Consider the following 8,499-nt stretch of genomic DNA (forward strand, 5'->3'; position numbering starts at 1 on the left):
ATATCTGACTTGCGTTCTGATTGGTTAGGCCTGGGGTGTTGTGTATTTTGAACACTAGCCTCGATTGTGTTTTAGCTTAAGCTTCTTGTTTTCAGATGAAGAGTAACGAGAGCCACTGAAGAGTTTAAAGAGGGGGAGCAGTATGATCAGAGGTGCATTTTAGAAAGATGGCTTGGGCTACCACGTACTGAACAAATTGGAGAGGGGCAAGAGCTGAAGCGGGGTGACCAGTTAGGAGACCAGCCCAGTACCCCAGGGACTCTGCAGTCGTGAGGTGAAAGCTGGAACCAGGGTGTGATGCCAGCGGTGCAGACAGAGCTGATGCTATCAACTTGATGCCACGTTTGAGGCGACTTCTTTTAGTTTTCTGGGTTGCATGTGCCCTGTGGCTTTATGGTATCTGTTTGATTATCCGGTGCTGGGAGGAGGGGGTTAATAATAATATTGTGGTTAATAAAGACTTGTCCTAAAGAAATGGTTTTTTTCCGAGAATTTGAATGATAAAAATCTATTTGATAGTAAAAATTTTCCTTGTTTGCTGCAAATACAGGCTTGCGGAGCCTCTGAGTCATGACTCAGAGTTTGTTTACTTGATTGCTATTGGTCTTTTTCACTTGGACGTGAGGGCAGAGACCGACAGTCTCCAACCCCGGAACCAACTTGAACACGCGGGCAATCAATAAATCTCTTAACTGTGCACGATCTGGACCTGCCCGGGAGCATCAGTTATCCTGGAACTGAAGGCTCCCGCCTGTGTTGTGGGACGTCCCCTGGCTGGTGGCAGAGTTCGCGTCTGTGCCCCAGGGCCTGTGCAGTTTGATAGAGCTTTCGTTTGCAAAACAACCTTCCTTTTGACAAACACTTCCCTGACTATGGGGAAGAGAGGAAGGGGACATGAGAGGTCAGCGTGTGGTGTTCAAGTGGCCGCTGGCCTGACCTCAAGCGAGAGGTGCCGTGACTCTGGGACGGGCCCGGGAAGGGTGTCGGCGGGGGCACCGCTAAGGAGGAAGGAGGAGGCTCTGTTTTTGATCATGCATCATTATGTGTTTCACTGACACTTGGATTTTATTCTAACTTCCTATTTCCTCAAGGAACAATTCGAAGAGAAGCATATTGTCTTCTTTCCTTTCTTCCTCCTGTCTCCCCCAAACTTTGTTGCCGTACGATGTTCATTAATTTAGGTAGATTCCAGGTTAATAAATAAAAACAGTCACGATTAACATTTAGTGGGCTCTTATCACGAGCTAGGTATTCTACGGCGTTGTAAGAATCCGCCTTAGGGCAGTCAGCCCGTTTTCCAGGTGAAGGAACTGAGGGTCGTTAGAGAGGCCACAGTCTGTGTCCAGTCACACAGCTCGTCACGCGTGGGCCTGGGACCCCGCACCCCAGCAGGCTGACTCCAAAGCCCGCAGACAGCACTTACACACTGTTCCGCCTCCTCCCATAATCCTATTTCGCTTCTGCTTTCCTAGAGGGTGTCATTTCACTGCCGCCCCCAGAACAGCACTTCCGGTACAGGAGGCTGACAGGTGAATGTCCTGAGGCTTGACCTGGACTCAGATCTTGGGGAGAAAGGCTGTGCTTGTCCATCTTTATACCCTTCTGCCTTGCATATGATAGGTTCTCGATAAATATCCATTCGGTGAAAATCGAATGACATCGTTTCTCTTTTCTCTCTGTTTTCAGACCGTGGAGGGTAGAGGCAGAAAGGATTTGAAATTGATTTTGACTTTCGGGGAGACATTAAAGCTCAGAGGTGTGTGGCGATGTGCCCGCCCTGTCCTGGAAAGCTGACACGGGACTGCTGCATCTTGGGGGCATCTTAACAAACCTCGTCGGGGCGGCAGCCAGAATTGCACTCTGCGGTGAACACACAAAAACCGAGTTCCAATGAAACGAGGATTTTGTTTGTTTTCAGGGCAAGTAGAATTCCATGGCTTTTTCATGTTCTTCTGTAACCATCCCACTACCCTACCCCAAAGTGGAGCCCGAAGGCTGGCGGATGTGGGTCATGGGGCACAGAAACGTAGCTGAGACTTAGCGTGCTGATGAGTTCTAGGCAACCGTTGCTGCTGGCTCCATCATGCAGATGGGCAGCGTAGTAGGACGGTCTACTGGCCTCCTGCCTCAGGGTTGGTGGCCATGATTGCTCTTTAGTCTAGAGGGCTTTTTAACTGGGATTCCCTTAAGCAGTCATTGGGGTGGCGTAGCAGTTCATTAATTTTTCAGTTTCTTAAGCTTTCAGCAGCTAGTTTCAGAGTTGTTGAATGGGTTAAGAAATATGGTAAGGAATTACTTGTCACATCGGGACCCTCCTGGGCCTCACTACGACATGGCATCAGTATGGTCCACCAGCATCTGTCTTTGGGGACATCCATATGGCACAGAGCATTGAGCAAGAGGGAGCCAGTTATAGCCCAAGATATCTCAAGGGATAAAAATTTAACGTGATGACAAGGAGTGACAAGCAATTAGACCCAAGGCACAATTTACATTGCATTATCAGGGGAAGGGTTACCTCTTGGTTTAAAAAACAATGACTTTCAGCCTTTTTGGATGTAGCATAGAGTGGAGAAAGTTGCTGCAGTAAGAATAAAAGCGTGAATCTTGACCCAGGCAATGGTGTGTATTTTATACCTTGTGCCTAGTAGGCACTCAGTAGATATTTGATGAGTCCTACATTAAGAAACACCTTGAGCTAGGTACTTTACCTCTCTGGATCTCATTTTCTGTATCCATAAAAGAGTAAATGTGGATCACATGATTTTGAAGGTCAATCTCAGCTTTAATGGTCTGTAGCTGTGATTCTTCTTGTAGGAAGACACACTGAGGAGAGAGTTAATTAATTTTAATTTTAATAGTTAATTTGAATGCATTAGATCAGCGGATCTTAGATGAGATCAGGCAACGAAGGCGTCCTTTTCAGCAGTAACTTTATAAGTAGTTAGTTGACAGTGCTTAGGGAGTTTCAAGAACACCAAAGTCACCAAGAAGAATTCAGGGGGCGCTGCGGTCAGAGGCTGGCTGTAGTAATTTAGTCTAGCATGGGCGGTAAAACTGCACAGTTGAGACCGTGGGTCAGACTCCCCTCGTCTGAGTCCTGGTTTGGCACTTAGCATGTCCTTGGGCAGGCGTCTCCTTTTAGACCTTGGTTTATGTAACATGGCGACAACAACATACCTTTCCTCATGCCATCGCTGGAAGGGTTGAATGGAGATGTTGCCAAGCACATGCTTGGGGGATAGGTGTGGGACAGGTGTAGGACATGACCACTGAGTACCCAGTGTTGTCCGGGAGACTTAGCTGAACAATTCAAGCTACAGGGTTCTCCAGAGCTCTGCAGCAACTCAAGAAAGTGGAAGAATGACTCAAAATACCTTTCGTGAAAGAAATGCATTAAGAACACCTGTACTCCTTTGTTTTAACTCAAAAGAGTCCCCAGTTTGAATGTGGCTTCTCTTGGGTTGGGAGGGAATGCACTGGCCTGCCAGTGTGATTATTCCGCTCTGCCAACAGTTTACTGTTCCTTCTCACCAACCCATACCTTGGCATCTGGTTATATGCTCGTCTTTTGTGATTTAGTGACTCAGAGTTCATTATCCCGGGTTTTCCCAGCTGTAGGAACTAAACAATCCCGCTGAAATGGAGGTCCTGAGAGCCACATCCTGGACTGAGGTCCTGACCCTAGCCAAGCGGGGAGGGTGGCCTGAAGGACATTTGACTCTGCTGGAAGACACTGAGACCATGTACCCGTTGACCTCCTACTTGCCTTTCCTAGAGTGAAGGGCCCTCCCCTGGGACCACTTAGATTACAAAAGCCCCAATAGATTACAAAAGCCCCTAGATGTTGGGCTTGTCACCGCTGGCCCTGACCATCCAAATGCTGAACTTAAAAATATCTCATAAACAAAGCGGGAACTCTTACTTTGGACCATGTGGTCATAATGTCCTTGTGTCGGTTGGTACTAAGACAAGATAATTGCATTTTACTATCATTCCGCAATGAATACAGAAAACATGACATGTTAGGATTGCAAACTTAGAAAGAAAGCATTGCAAATTTCAGGTCAATGGTCTGAGAGTAACCGCTCCAAGTCATCCTTCCTCTCACTTAACCCTCACAAATAAATACCCCGGCATGGGGATTTCAAATGAAGGTACCCTCATTTCATAATGGGGGACCCGATGCTCACAGAGACTGAGAAACATCTCTCAACTTCGGTGTTAGAAGGCAGAACTGGGGCTCAAACTCAGGGCTTTGATGTCAAGCCTGGATCTTTCTGTCTTTGCCTGATACTCTTGAGGTTGTCATCAGTCCAAATATATGTTAGGATATGTTGTGGGAGTGAGTTTTATGGAAATGTCAGAGGCAGAATTCAGAAGATGATTTTTCACTTCTATAAAATAGACAAGGATGTAGTTGGATGTTTGAGCAAAGGCACAAAATATAGTATGGGGTGTCCTCAGCCAGGTCGAGTTTATTGTACCCAATTTCCAAAATGTGTTAAGGTTAGCGTGGTGGTGTATTATAAACCACTTCTCTTGGGAAATTCATTCAAAAGGCTAGTTCACGAAAGAAGGGTAACCAGTGCTAACATGCTGATTTCCATTGCTTCTGTCTGTACAAAACAGTAGCAAATTGCCACTAGAGCTCCCCTTAGAAGGAGCCGAGCTAGCCGGTACCCACCCCGTCCATGGACAAGTTTCTAATTTCACCCACAAGACTCCAACAAGCACATGCTCGCAATGGCATCGTTTTATGTTTCAGTGCTGTGTTGTCGTGCGGGAATTGTTCTGTGTGTACAAAAAAAAAATTTCACTTCTGACCTCTTACCCCCAACATCAGTGAAAATATGAATAACTGTCAAATAATGAGCTGTCTCCATCAAGACAGACACCACACCTGCAGCCAGTTACCTGTGAGAAGGCACAGGTGCCAGTTCAAGGCTGGCTTTATCATTCAAGCCACATGTTTGTCATTCCAATGTCACAGAGCTGGGAGGGAGGGGCCTCACACACTCTGGGAGAAGTCTGATAAGGGAAGCACAGTACTTCACACCGTCACTACCAGGGTTGACTCCAAATACGAGCCGCGGATCCAAATGTTGTGTGGGTGCGGTTAAGAAAGAGTGGGCTCCTCAAGTCCTCGTGTTGACTTCTGGGGCCTTACTTGCCAGGAAGGAGTAAAAAGAATGTCCAGTGGACAATACGGTATGGTACGGCTTGTTTCCTGGGTTAGAAAAAGCCTGCTAAGGAGTCAAATATTCCAGAGTCACTGGTGAGCAATGCATTTGGTCAGCGCTCTGGAGGCCAAAGGGGCAATTTCGTGTGAATAACTATCCTTTTCCCTTAGGAAAATTCCCGGAGGAGTGATCTGCTGGCCCCTCTGAGGCCACACTGAGGTATTTTCGCTCACGCTGTGTGTAGAAGCCACATGTGACTTGTGTGCTGGTGTGATCCCTGGATGTCCCTTTGTCCTTCCCCTAGTTCAAATCAAGACCTTGCTTACAGGGCAGATTGACATCGAGGGTGGGAGCTGGCGAACTGTGGTCCAAGGGCCAAATCCATCTTGCTGCCTGCTTTTGTGTGGCTCGTGAGTGAAAATAGTACTTACATTTTTAAATGATTGGGGCGGGGGGCAGGGATTAAAAACACTAATATTCTTTTTAATCTCCCCCCAACCATTTAAAAATGTAAGTACTACTTTTAAGACATGTGAAAATTCTATAAAAGTCCAATTCTAGTGTCTATAAAGTTTTATCAGCATACAGCTGTGTTCATTTCATGCCGCAGTGACAGAGTAACATAGTTGTGACAGACTGGCTCACAAAGCCTAAAATATTTACTGTCTGGCCCTTTACAGAAAGAGTTGCCAACTCCTGCTCTTGGGACAGCCTATCTATAGAAATTTGAGAAATTAATATCATCTATATTCTCCTGATTCATTTTCAAATATTTTTTTAAAAAATGGAGGTAATATCAGTAAATACATTGCTGCTAATGCCACTAAGTGTCACCAAGGAATTTTGTGTATCCATCCTGGAGGAGGTGGCGGCTGTCTTGGACCCCATTTCCCTGGGACACCAAGGAGCTTTGACTTGGACAAAGGTATTTGGTCACTCAGATGTGTGCATGGTCACTCTTTTTATAAAATGCACTGGATTTAAAAAATCAATTATTGGTCTTTCTTTCCCAAATTTCTTTGCCAGGGAATGAACGCTCAGAGGAGTCAGTAGTAGTGAATGAAAGGCAGAGCTCTGGGGAGTGGCTCATCGTTTCGAGGTGTCTGGTTCCTTTGTGGATGACACTGGTTTTCATGACATCCACCCAATGGCGTAATGTTTTTTCCTGCTAGAAATGTTGCCCTGACTTGTAAGCTGGGCTCTGCTCTGGTTGGTGTTTCTGAAACTCTGCCCAATGAAAGGGTTTGAGGCCCATTGCCCCAGAGGCAGTGTGGTACACACAGAGGGTCAGAGAGATGCTGACTCGAACCCCCAGCTCACTCACTTACTAAGCTGATTGTTCTTTATAAATTCTATAATCTCTCTGAGCCTCTGTGGCTTCATCTATAAAATAAGGGTGATAATACTATTTACTTCACAGTTGTCCTGTCAGGTTCACGAGCTCTCAAGCATTCACCTGTGTTAGCTGTTACTGTAACATCAAATATAGGGGATTCTCCTATTTCTGTGAACTGTTTTAACACATGTGTGTTTATGTGCATGCACACACACACACACACACACACACTCACACACCCACTCACATACAGTTTATGCTGGGAATCGAACCAAAATAATTTTTCTTTGAACTATTTCCTTCTTGGTTGAATGAATCATCGCCCATTATCTTTATGGTACAATAACATAAAATGTCAGTGAAAGGAGCCTGTGTTGGTTTCAATGGACCATTAACTCTTCAGGTATAATTTTCCTTGTCTTGCTACTGCAGTTTGCATTACTTTTAAATTAAGGAAATATTTAGTAGGTAATAGCCAAGATAACAATAAAAAAAAAATCCTTTGGTGGCACCATGGCAGTCATGGGAACTTCGGGGAGACCTGAAAGGGGTAAGTTTGTATTTAAAAACTGTGGGTCGCTGTTTGTGCAAGGGCTTAAAACAGGTGCTTGTTTATACATAGCCATAATGAGGGCCTGGTCCCTTCCCTGGGGAGTCTGAGCTGCAGTAGGAAGCCAGACAGACTTGATCAGGTACCAGATATTAAGTATAGGATTCTGGATGCTGGTTTTAAATCTGCTGTCTTTTGAGTTCTTTTTTCTTTTCGGATATCCTCTGTAGGGTTTTGATCACACCATCCAGACATCGATAGAGGTAGTTTTTTTTTGTTTGTTTGTTTTTTTTTTGTATTTTTTTTAAGCTTACTGAGATGCATCCCCAGGCATATCACTGGTAGGTGAGTTTTGTTTTAACCCTCACCTGTAAATCATCTTCCCCACTGCTTCAAGAGGGAGCTTGCTAAAAGGTAAATCTGATTATGTCTTTTCGTTGTTTAAAATTCCTTCCTGGCGATGGCAGTTTTGTTTTGCAATTTACTTGTTATTTTAATTAAAGTTATACATTAACATAGTTTTTTTAAAGGCAAATAGTAGTACTAGTTTATGAGGAAAAACAGCTGCCTTCTACCCTACCCCTCCCTAACTCTAGTTCTTCTCCCCAAAAGAAGATATTTTCCACTCTTTCATAGTTTCTTCTCACATTTCCCCATAACTACGGCCATACCACCCTGAACAAGCCCGATGTCTGATCTCGGAAGCTAAGCAGGGTCGGTCCTGGTTAGTACTTGGATGGGAGAACACCTAGGAAGATCAGGTGCTGTAGGCATAAATAATAAATAAATAATTAAAAATAAATAACACACATTTGCACTCTGTGGTTGGCAGAATAATGACCCCCAAAGATGTCCATGTTCAAATTCCTGGAACCTGTGAATATGTTAGGTGATGTGGCAAAGGAGAATTAGAGTTGCTAGCCAGTTGACCTTAAGAGACATAGATGACCCAGGATTATCTGGATAGGTCCATTGTAATTACAAGAGACCTTAGCAGTGGAAGAAGGAGGCGGAAGTTAGAAGCCAGACTTGACCCGTCCTTGCTGACTTTAAAAGGAGAGGAAGGAAGCCGTGTGGCCAAAGGGAGGAGGCAAACTCTGGAGTTCCGGAAAACAGGAAAGTGAATTCTCATCCAAAAGCCTCAAAAACAAAACAAAACAAAACAAACAAACAAAACAAACAAACAAAAAAACACGGCCCTGCAGACACCTTGATTTTAGCCAGTGAGATCCATGTTAGACTTCCAACCTACAGAACCATCAGGTAATAATTTTGTGTTCGTGTTTGATTATTGGTTACGGCAGGGATAGAAAACTAACGCACTCCTCCACTTCTTGATTTCTTTATTAGTTCTAGAGACTATTGACTGACTGTCGCTGACGATGAAGATCGAACTGTCTCACGCCCTCCTCCCTCACTCGCTCCACTGC

General features: G+C 44.8%; 1 pseudogene; it reads left to right on the forward strand.

The window, feature by feature from the left end:
- Positions 1-7,726: 7,726 nt before the first annotated feature.
- Positions 7,727-7,842, forward strand: LOC120608918 (uncharacterized; annotated as a pseudogene).
- The last annotated feature ends 657 nt before the right edge of the window (positions 7,843-8,499 follow it).

Source organism: Pteropus medius, unplaced genomic scaffold, assembly GCF_902729225.1.
Source record: "Pteropus medius unplaced genomic scaffold, Ma_sr-lr_union100, whole genome shotgun sequence".
In the NCBI taxonomy this organism is placed as follows: domain Eukaryota; kingdom Metazoa; phylum Chordata; class Mammalia; order Chiroptera; family Pteropodidae; genus Pteropus; species Pteropus medius.